The 13,085-nt window shown below is 47.3% G+C and overlaps 1 protein-coding gene across 3 annotated transcripts in view; it reads right to left on the minus strand.

Annotated features, from left to right (window-relative positions):
- The window catches only part of TBCD (tubulin folding cofactor D), a 648,429-nt gene that overhangs the window by 290,257 nt on the left and 345,087 nt on the right, over positions 1 to 13,085 (minus strand). The gene's annotated exons all lie outside the window — the stretch shown is intronic.

A 13,085-nucleotide genomic window follows, 5' to 3' on the forward strand; every position in this document is an offset into this window, starting at 1 on the left:
GACAGGCAGTGTGATGTTACATCTCATAGGATACACTGGAGACTCTGCACACAGCACACAGATAGTATAGACAGGCAGTGTGATGTCACATCTCATAGGATACACTGGAGACCCTGCACACAGCACACAGATAGTATAGACAGGCAGTGTGATGTCACATCTCATAGGATACACTGGAGACCCTGCACACAGCACACAGATAGTATAGACAGGCAGTGTGATGTCACATCTCATAGGATACACTGGAGACCCTGCACACAGCACACAGATAGTATAGACAGGCAGTGTGATGTCACATCTCATAGGATACACTGGAGACCCTGCACACAGCACACAGATAGTATAGACAGGCAGTGTGATGTCACATCTCATAGGATACACTGGAGACCCTGCACACAGCACACAGATAGTATAGACAGGCAGTGTGATGTCACATCTCATAGGATACACTGGAGACCCTGCACACAGCACACAGATAGTATAGACAGGCAGTGTGATGTCACATCTCATAGGATACACTGGAGACCCTGCACACAGCACACAGATAGTATAGACAGGCAGTGTGATGTCACATCTCATAGGATACACTGGAGACCCTGCACACAGCACACAGATAGTATAGACAGGCAGTGTGATGTTACATCTCATAGGATACACTGGAGACTCTGCACACAGCACACACAGATAGTATAGACAGGCAGTGTGATGTCACATCTCATAGGATACACTGGAGACTCTGCACACAGCACACACAGATAGTATAGACAGGCAGTGGGATGTCACATCTCATAGGATACACTGGAGACCCTGCACACAGCACACACAGATAGTATAGACAGGCAGTGTGATGTCACATCTCATAGGATACACTGGAGACTCTGCACACAGCACACAGATAGTATAGACAGGCAGTGTGATGTCACATCTCATAGGATACACTGGAGGCTCTGCACACAGCACACAGATAGTATAGACAGGCAGTGTGATGTCACATCTCATAGGATACACTGGAGACCCTGCACACAGCACACAGATAGTATAGACAGGCAGTGTGATGTCACATCTCATAGGATACACTGGAGACTCTGCACACAGCACACAGATAGTATAGACAGGCAGTGTGATGTCACATCTCATAGGATACACTGGAGACTCTGCACACAGCACACAGATAGTATAGACAGGCAGTGTGATGTCACATCTCATAGGATACACTGGAGACTCTGCACACAGCACACAGATAGTATAGACAGGCAGTGTGATGTCACATCTCATAGGATACACTGGAGACCCTGCACACAGCACACAGATAGTATAGACAGGCAGTGTGATGTCACATCTCATAGGATACACTGGAGACCCTGCACACAGCACACAGATAGTATAGACAGGCAGTGTGATGTCACATCTCATAGGATACACTGGAGACCCTGCACACAGCACACAGATAGTATAGACAGGCAGTGTGATGTTACATCTCATAGGATACACTGGAGACTCTGCACACAGCACACAGATAGTATAGACAGGCAGTGTGATGTCACATCTCATAGGATACACTGGAGACTCTGTACACAGCACACAGATAGTATAGACAGGCAGTGTGATGTCACATCTCATAGGATACACTGGAGACTCTGCACACAGCACACAGATAGTATAGACAGGCAGTGTGATGTCACATCTCATAGGATACACTGGAGACCCTGCACACAGCACACACAGATAGTATATACAGGCAGTGTGATGTCACATCTCATAGGATACACTGGAGACCCTGCACACAGCACACAGATAGTATAGACAGGCAGTGTGATGTCACATCTCATAGGATACACTGGAGACCCTGCACACAGCACACAGATAGTATAGACAGGCAGTGTGATGTTACATCTCATAGGATACACTGGAGACCCTGCACACAGCACACAGATAGTATAGACAGGCAGTGTGATGTCACATCTCATAGGATACACTGGAGACTCTGCACACAGCACACAGATAGTATAGACAGGCAGTGTGATGTTACATCTCATAGGATACACTGGAGACCCTGCACACAGCACACAGATAGTATAGACAGGCAGTGTGATGTTACATCTCATAGGATACACTGGAGACTCTGCACACAGCACACAGATAGTATAGACAGGCAGTGTGATGTTACATCTCATAGGATACACTGGAGACTCTGCACACAGCACACAGATAGTATAGACAGGCAGTGTGATGTCACATCTCATAGGATACACTGGAGACTCTGCACACAGCACACAGATAGTATAGACAGGCAGTGTGATGTCACATCTCATAGGATACACTGGAGACTCTGCACACAGCACACAGATAGTATAGACAGGCAGTGTGATGTCACATCCCTTAGGATACACTGGAGACTCTGCACACAGCACACACAGATAGTATAGACAGGCAGTGTGATGTCACATCTCATAGGATACACTGGAGACCCTGCACACAGCACACAGATAGTATAGACAGGCAGTGTGATGTCACATCTCATAGGATACACTGGAGACTCTGCACACAGCACACAGATAGTATAGACAGGCAGTGTGATGTCACATCTCATAGGATACACTGGAGACCCTGCACACAGCACACAGATAGTATAGACAGGCAGTGTGATGTCACATCTCATAGGATACACTGGAGACTCTGCACACAGCACACACAGATAGTATAGACAGGCAGTGTGATGTCACATCTCATAGGATACACTGGAGACCCTGCACACAGCACACAGATAGTATAGACAGGCAGTGTGATGTTACATCTCATAGGATACACTGGAGACTCTGCACACAGCACACACAGATAGTATAGACAGGCAGTGTGATGTCACATCTCATAGGATACACTGGAGACCCTGCACACAGCACACAGATAGTATAGACAGGCAGTGTGATGTTACATCTCATAGGATACACTGGAGACTCTGCACACAGCACAAAGATAGTATAGACAGGCAGTGTGATGTTACATCTCATAGGATACACTGGAGACCCTGCACACAGCACACAGTATAGACAGGCAGTGTGATGTCACATCTCATAGGATACACTGGAGACTCTGCACACAGCACACAGATAGTATAGACAGGCAGTGTGATGTCACATCTCATAGGATACACTGGAGACCCTGCACACAGCACACAGATAGTATAGACAGGCAGTGTGATGTCACATCTCATAGGATACACTGGAGACCCTGCACACAGCACACAGATAGTATAGACAGGCAGTGTGATGTCACATCTCATAGGATACACTGGAGACCCTGCACACAGCACACAGATAGTATAGACAGGCAGTGTGATGTCACATCTCATAGGATACACTGGAGACCCTGCACACAGCACACAGATAGTATAGACAGGCAGTGTGATGTCACATCTCATAGGATACACTGGAGACCCTGCACACAGCACACACAGATAGTATAGACAGGCAGTGTGATGTCACATCTCATAGGATACACTGGAGACTGCACACAGCACACAGATAGTATAGACAGGCAGTGTGATGTTACATCTCATAGGATACACTGGAGACTCTGCACACAGCACACAGATAGTATAGACAGGCAGTGTGATGTCACATCTCATAGTATACACTGGAGACCCTGCACACAGCACACACAGATAGTATAGACAGGCAGTGTGATGTCACATCTCATAGGATACACTGGAGACTCTGCACACAGCACACACAGATAGTATAGACAGGCAGTGTGATGTCACATCTCATAGGATACACTGGAGACCCTGCACACAGCACACAGATAGTATAGACAAGCAGTGTGATGTCACATCTCATAGGATACACTGGAGATTCTGTACACAGCACACAGATAGTATAGACAGGCAGTGTGATGTTACATCTCATAGGATACACTGGAGACTCTGCACACAGCACACAGATAGTATAGACAGGCAGTGTGATGTCACATCTCATAGGATACACTGGAGACTGTGCACACAGCACACAGATAGTATAGACAGGCAGTGTGATGTCACATCTCATAGGATACACTGGAGACCCTGCACACAGCACACAGATAGTATATACAGGCAGTGTGATGTCACATCTCATAGGATACACTGGAGACCCTGCACACAGCACACAGATAGTATAGACAGGCAGTGTGATGTCACATCTCATAGGATACACTAGAGACTCTGCACACAGCACACAGATAGTATAGACAGGCAGTGTGATGTCACATCTCATAGGATACACTGGAGACCCTGCACACAGCACACACAGATAGTATAGACAGGCAGTGTGATGTCACATCTCATAGGATACACTGGAGACTGCACACAGCACACAGATAGTATAGACAGGCAGTGTGATGTCACATCTCATAGGATACACTGGAGACCCTGCACACAGCACACAGATAGTATAGACAGGCAGTGTGATGTCACATCTCATAGGATAAACTGGAGACCCTGCACACAGCACACAGATAGTATAGACAGGGGGTGTGATGTTACATCTCATAGGATACACTGGAGACTCTGCACACAGCACACAGATAGTATAGACAGGCAGTGTGATGTCACATCTCATAGGATACACTGGAGACCCTGCACACAGCACACACAGATAGTATAGACAGGCAGTGTGATGTCACATCTCATAGGATACACTGGAGACTCTGCACACAGCACACAGATAGTATAGACAGGCAGTGTGATGTTACATCTCATAGGATACACTGGAGACTCTGCACACAGCACACAGATAGTATAGACAAGCAGTGTGATGTCACATCTCATAGGATACACTGGAGACTCTGCACACAGCACACACAGATAGTATAGACAGGCAGTGTGATGTCACATCTCATAGGATACACTGGAGACCCTGCACACAGCACACAGATAGTATAGACAGGCAGTGTGATGTCACATCTCATAGGATACACTAGAGACTCTGCACACAGCACACAGATAGTATAGACAGGCAGTGTGATGTCACATCTCATAGGATACACTGGAGACCCTGCACACAGCACACACAGATAGTATAGACAGGCAGTGTGATGTCACATCTCATAGGATACACTGGAGACTGCACACAGCACACAGATAGTATAGACAGGCAGTGTGATGTCACATCTCATAGGATACACTGGAGACTCTGCACACAGCACACAGATAGTATAGACAGGCAGTGTGATGTCACATCTCATAGGATACACTGGAGACCCTGCACACAGCACACAGATAGTATAGACAGGGGGTGTGATGTTACATCTCATAGGATACACTGGAGACTCTGCACACAGCACACAGATAGTATAGACAGGCAGTGTGATGTCACATCTCATAGGATACACTGGAGACTCTGCACACAGCACACAGATAGTATAGACAGGCAGTGTGATGTCACATCTCATAGGATACACTGGAGACCCTGCACACAGCACACAGATAGTATAGACAGGGGGTGTGATGTTACATCTCATAGGATACACTGGAGACTCTGCACACAGCACACAGATAGTATAGACAGGCAGTGTGATGTTACATCTCATAGGATACACTGGAGACCCTGCACACAGCACACAGATAGTATAGACAGGCAGTGTGATGTTACATCTCATAGGATACACTGGAGACTCTGCACACAGCACACAGATAGTATAGACAGGCAGTGTGATGTCACATCTCATAGGATACACTGGAGACCCTGCACACAGCACACACAGATAGTATAGACAGGCCGTGTGATGTTACATCTCATAGGATACACTGGAGACTCTGCACACAGCACACAGATAGTATAGACAGGCAGTGTGATGTCACATCTCATAGGATACACTAGAGACCCTGCACACAGCACACAGATAGTATAGACAGGCAGTGTGATGTTACATCTCATAGGATACACTGGAGACTCTGCACACAGCACACAGATAGTATAGACAGGCAGTGTGATGTTACATCTCATAGGATACACTGGAGACCCTGCACACAGCACACAGATAGTATAGACAGGCAGTGTGATGTTACATCTCATAGGATACACTGGAGACTCTGCACACAGCACACAGATAGTATAGACAGGCAGTGTGATGTTACATCTCATAGGATACACTGGAGACCCTGCACACAGCACACAGATAGTATAGACAGGCAGTGTGATGTTACATCTCATAGGATACACTGGAGACTCTGCACACAGCACACACAGATAGTATAGACAGGCAGTGTGATGTCACATCTCATAGGATACACTGGAGACTCTGCACACAGCACACACAGATAGTATAGACAGGCAGTGTGATGTCACACCTCATAGGATACACTGGAGACCCTGCACACAGCACACAGATAGTATAGACAGGCAGTGTGATGTCACATCTCATAGGATACACTGGAGACTCTGCACACAGCACACAGATAGTATATACAGGCAGTGTGATGTCACATCTCATAGGATACACTGGAGACTCTGCACACAGCACACAGATAGTATAGACAGGCAGTGTGATGTTACATCTCATAGGATACACTGGAGACTCTGCACACAGCACACAGATAGTATATACAGGCAGTGTGATGTCACATCTCATAGGATACACTGGAGACTCTGCACACAGCACACAGATAGTATAGACAGGCAGTGTGATGTCACATCTCATAGGATACACTGGAGACTCTGCACACAGCACACAGATAGTATAGACAGGCAGTGTGATGTTACATCTCATAGGATACACTGGAGACTCTGCACACAGCACACAGATAGTATAGACAGGCAGTGTGATGTTACATCTCATAGGATACACTGGAGACCCTGCACACAGCACACAGATAGTATATACAGGCAGTGTGATGTCACATCTCATAGGATACACTGGAGACTCTGCACACAGCACACAGATAGTATAGACAGGCAGTGTGATGTCACATCTCATAGGATACACTGGAGACCCTGCACACAGCACACAGATAGTATATACAGGCAGTGTGATGTCACATCTCATAGGATACACTGGAGACTCTGCACACAGCACACAGATAGTATAGACAGGCAGTGTGATGTCACATCTCATAGGATACACTGGAGACCCTGCACACAGCACACAGATAGTATAGACAGGCAGTGTGATGTCACATCTCATAGGATACACTGGAGACTCTGCACACAGCACACAGATAGTATAGACAGGCAGTGTGATGTCACATCTCATAGGATACACTGGAGACCCTGCACACAGCACACAGATAGTATAGACAGGCAGTGTGATGTCACATCTCATAGGATACACTGGAGACTCTGCACACAGCACACACAGATAGTATAGACAGGCAGTGTGATGTCACATCTCATAGGATACACTGGAGGCTCTGCACACAGCACACACAGATAGTATAGACAGGCAGTGTGATGTCACATCTCATAGGATACACTGGAGACCCTGCACACAGCACACAGATAGTATAGACAGGCAGTGTGATGTCACATCTCATAGGATACACTGGAGACTCTGCACACAGCACACAGATAGTATAGACAGGCAGCGTGATGTCACATCTCATAGGATACACTGGAGACTCTGCACACAGCACACAGATAGTATATACAGGCAGTGTGATGTCACATCTCATAGGATACACTGGAGACCCTGCACACAGCACACAGATAGTATAGACAGGCAGTGTGATGTCACATCTCATAGGATACACTGGAGACCCTGCACACAGCACACAGATAGTATAGACAGGCAGTGTGATGTCACATCTCATAGGATACACTGGAGACTCTGCACACAGCACACAGATAGTATAGACAGGCAGTGTGATGTCACATCTCATAGGATACACTGGAGACTCTGCACACAGCACACACAGATAGTATAGACAGGCAGTGTGATGTTACATCTCATAGGATACACTGGAGACTCTGCAAACAGCACACACAGATAGTATAGACAGGCAGTGTGATGTCACATCTCATAGGATACACTGGAGACCCTGCACACAGCACACAGATAGTATATACAGGCAGTGTGATGTCACATCTCATAGGATACACTGGAGACTCTGCACACAGCACACAGATAGTATAGACAGGCAGTGTGATGTTACATCTCATAGGATACACTGGAGACCCTGCACACAGCACACAGATAGTATAGACAGGCAGTGTGATGTCACATCTCATAGGATACACTGGAGACCCTGCACACAGCACACAGATAGTATAGACAGGCAGTGTGATGTCACATCTCATAGGTTACACTGGAGACTCTGCACACAGCACACAGATAGTATAGACAGGCAGTGTGATGTCACATCTCATAGGATACACTGGAGACTCTGCACACAGCACACAGATAGTATAGACAGGCAGTGTGATGTCACATCTCATAGGATACACTGGAGACCCTGCACACAGCACACAGATAGTATAGACAGGGGGTGTGATGTTACATCTCATAGGATACACTGGAGACTCTGCACACAGCACACAGATAGTATAGACAGGCAGTGTGATGTCACATCTCATAGGATACACTGGAGACTCTGCACACAGCACACAGATAGTATAGACAGGCAGTGTGATGTCACATCTCATAGGATACACTGGAGACCCTGCACACAGCACACAGATAGTATAGACAGGGGGTGTGATGTTACATCTCATAGGATACACTGGAGACTCTGCACACAGCACACAGATAGTATAGACAGGCAGTGTGATGTTACATCTCATAGGATACACTGGAGACCCTGCACACAGCACACAGATAGTATAGACAGGCAGTGTGATGTTACATCTCATAGGATACACTGGAGACTCTGCACACAGCACACAGATAGTATAGACAGGCAGTGTGATGTCACATCTCATAGGATACACTGGAGACCCTGCACACAGCACACACAGATAGTATAGACAGGCCGTGTGATGTTACATCTCATAGGATACACTGGAGACTCTGCACACAGCACACAGATAGTATAGACAGGCAGTGTGATGTCACATCTCATAGGATACACTAGAGACCCTGCACACAGCACACAGATAGTATAGACAGGCAGTGTGATGTTACATCTCATAGGATACACTGGAGACTCTGCACACAGCACACACAGATAGTATAGACAGGCAGTGTGATGTCACATCTCATAGGATACACTGGAGACTCTGCACACAGCACACACAGATAGTATAGACAGGCAGTGTGATGTCACACCTCATAGGATACACTGGAGACCCTGCACACAGCACACAGATAGTATAGACAGGCAGTGTGATGTCACATCTCATAGGATACACTGGAGACTCTGCACACAGCACACAGATAGTATAGACAGGCAGTGTGATGTCACATCTCATAGGATACACTGGAGACCCTGCACACAGCACACAGATAGTATAGACAGGCAGTGTGATGTCACATCTCATAGGATACACTGGAGACTCTGCACACAGCACACAGATAGTATAGACAGGCAGTGTGATGTCACATCTCATAGGATACACTGGAGACCCTGCACACAGCACACAGATAGTATAGACAGGCAGTGTGATGTCACATCTCATAGGATACACTGGAGACCCTGCACACAGCACACAGATAGTATAGACAGGGGGTGTGATGTTACATCTCATAGGATACACTGGAGACTCTGCACACAGCACACAGATAGTATAGACAGGCAGTGTGATGTTACATCTCATAGGATACACTGGAGACTCTGCACACAGCACACAGATAGTATAGACAGGCAGTGTGATGTTACATCTCATAGGATACACTGGAGACCCTGCACACAGCACACAGATAGTATATACAGGCAGTGTGATGTCACATCTCATAGGATACACTGGAGACTCTGCACACAGCACACAGATAGTATAGACAGGCAGTGTGATGTCACATCTCATAGGATACACTGGAGACCCTGCACACAGCACACAGATAGTATATACAGGCAGTGTGATGTCACATCTCATAGGATACACTGGAGACTCTGCACACAGCACACAGATAGTATAGACAGGCAGTGTGATGTCACATCTCATAGGATACACTGGAGACCCTGCACACAGCACACAGATAGTATAGACAGGCAGTGTGATGTCACATCTCATAGGATACACTGGAGACTCTGCACACAGCACACAGATAGTATAGACAGGCAGTGTGATGTCACATCTCATAGGATACACTGGAGACCCTGCACACAGCACACAGATAGTATAGACAGGCAGTGTGATGTCACATCTCATAGGATACACTGGAGACTCTGCACACAGCACACACAGATAGTATAGACAGGCAGTGTGATGTCACATCTCATAGGATACACTGGAGGCTCTGCACACAGCACACACAGATAGTATAGACAGGCAGTGTGATGTCACATCTCATAGGATACACTGGAGACCCTGCACACAGCACACAGATAGTATAGACAGGCAGTGTGATGTCACATCTCATAGGATACACTGGAGACTCTGCACACAGCACACAGATAGTATAGACAGGCAGCGTGATGTCACATCTCATAGGATACACTGGAGACTCTGCACACAGCACACAGATAGTATATACAGGCAGTGTGATGTCACATCTCATAGGATACACTGGAGACCCTGCACACAGCACACAGATAGTATAGACAGGCAGTGTGATGTCACATCTCATAGGATACACTGGAGACCCTGCACACAGCACACAGATAGTATAGACAGGCAGTGTGATGTCACATCTCATAGGATACACTGGAGACTCTGCACACAGCACACAGATAGTATAGACAGGCAGTGTGATGTCACATCTCATAGGATACACTGGAGACTCTGCACACAGCACACACAGATAGTATAGACAGGCAGTGTGATGTTACATCTCATAGGATACACTGGAGACTCTGCAAACAGCACACACAGATAGTATAGACAGGCAGTGTGATGTCACATCTCATAGGATACACTGGAGACTCTGCACACAGCACACAGATAGTATAGACAGGCAGTGTGATGTCACATCTCATAGGATACACTGGAGACCCTGCACACAGCACACAGATAGTATAGACAGGCAGTGTGATGTCACATCTCATAGGATACACTGGAGACTCTGCACACAGCACACAGATAGTATAGACAGGCAGTGTGATGTCACATCTCATAGGATACACTGGAGACCCTGCACACAGCACACAGATAGTATAGACAGGCAGTGTGATGTTACATCTCATAGGATACACTGGAGACCCTGCACACAGCACACAGATAGTATAGACAGGCAGTGTGATGTCACATCTCATAGGATACACTGGAGACTGTGCACACAGCACACAGATAGTATAGACAGGCAGTGTGATGTTACATCTCATAGGATACACTGGAGACTCTGCACACAGCACACAGATAGTATAGACAGGCAGTGTGATGTCACATCTCATAGGATACACTGGAGACTCTGCACACAGCACACACAGATAGTATAGACAGGCAGTGTGATGTCACATCTCATAGGATACACTGGAGACTCTGCACACAGCACACAGATAGTATAGACAGGCAGTGTGATGTCACATCTCATAGGATACACTGGAGACCCTGCACACAGCACACAGATAGTATAGACAGGCAGTGTGATGTTACATCTCATAGGATACACTGGAGACTCTGCACACAGCACACAGATAGTATAGACAGGCAGTGTGATGTCACATCTCATAGGATACACTGGAGACTCTGCACACAGCACACAGATAGTATAGACAGGCAGTGTGATGTCACATCTCATAGGATACACTGGAGACCCTGCACACAGCACACAGATAGTATAGACAGGCAGTGTGATGTCACATCTCATAGGATACACTGGAGACCCTGCACACAGCACACAGATAGTATAGACAGGCAGTGTGTCGGTTTCCTCTCTAGTGGATGCAGTTTAGCTGCGGAGTTTAGCGTCTCCTGTAAATCTGCGGCTTTTATCGTCTCAGTGTCAGTGAGTGGCAGTAAAGGAGGCGCGTGTGAGGCCGGTGCTGGGAAACGCAGGCTGACCAGTAATGAGCCGCCCCGGGCCTCGCGCCTCATCACTGGCCGCTCTCCAACCTGCTGGAGAAACATTTACTCCCCATCCTCCGGCTTTACGGCCTCCGAGAGGAAACGTTCCACAGATTAATATTCCAAGAAGCGGCAGAAAAGCAGAACACACTGATCCGACACTGCAGCGAGGGGAGAACTAAGGCACCATATCAGAGAGACCGCGGGGGATGATATAGACCGGACCAGGAATCTAAGGGCCCCCCCCCCCCCACAGTGATACATAACATTCTATACAATTTGTTTTGACTAAACATTTTTAAGCCATAAATGCTAAGACCCTACACTACTGCACCTGCCCCCTCAGTATATAGATAGCCCCAGCCCCTGGTCCCTCAGTATATAGATAGCCCCAGCCCCTGGTCCCTCAGTATATAGACAGCCCCTGCACCTGCTCCCTCAGTATATAGATAGCCCCAGCCCCTGGTCCCTCAGTATATACAGAGCCCCTGCACCTGGTCCCTCAGTATATAGATAGCCCCAGCCCCTGGTCCCTCAGTATATAGATAGCCCCAGCCCCTGGTCCCTCAGTATATAGATAGCCCCAGCCCCTGGTCCCTCAGTATATAGATAGCCCCAGCCCCTGGTCCCTCAGTATATAGATAGCCCCAGCCCCTGGTCCCTCAGTATATAGATAGCCCCAGCCCCTGGTCCCTCAGTATATAGATAGCCCCAGCCCCTGGTCCCTCAGTATATAGATAGCCCCAGCCCCTGGTCCCTCAGTATATAGATAGCCCCAGCCCCTGGTCCCTCAGTATATAGATAGCCCCAGCCCCTGGTCCCTCAGTATATAGATAGCCCCAGCCCCTGGTCCCTCAGTATATAGATAGCCCCAGCCCCTGCTCCCTCAGTATATAGATAGCCCCTGCCCCCTCAGTATATAGATAGCCCCAGCCCCTGATCCCTCAGTATATAGATAGCCCCTGACCCCTCAGTATATAGATAGCCCCTGACCCCTCAGTATATAGATAGCCC

Source organism: Engystomops pustulosus, chromosome 6 (genome assembly GCF_040894005.1).
Source record: "Engystomops pustulosus chromosome 6, aEngPut4.maternal, whole genome shotgun sequence".
NCBI classification, from domain to species: domain Eukaryota; kingdom Metazoa; phylum Chordata; class Amphibia; order Anura; family Leptodactylidae; genus Engystomops; species Engystomops pustulosus.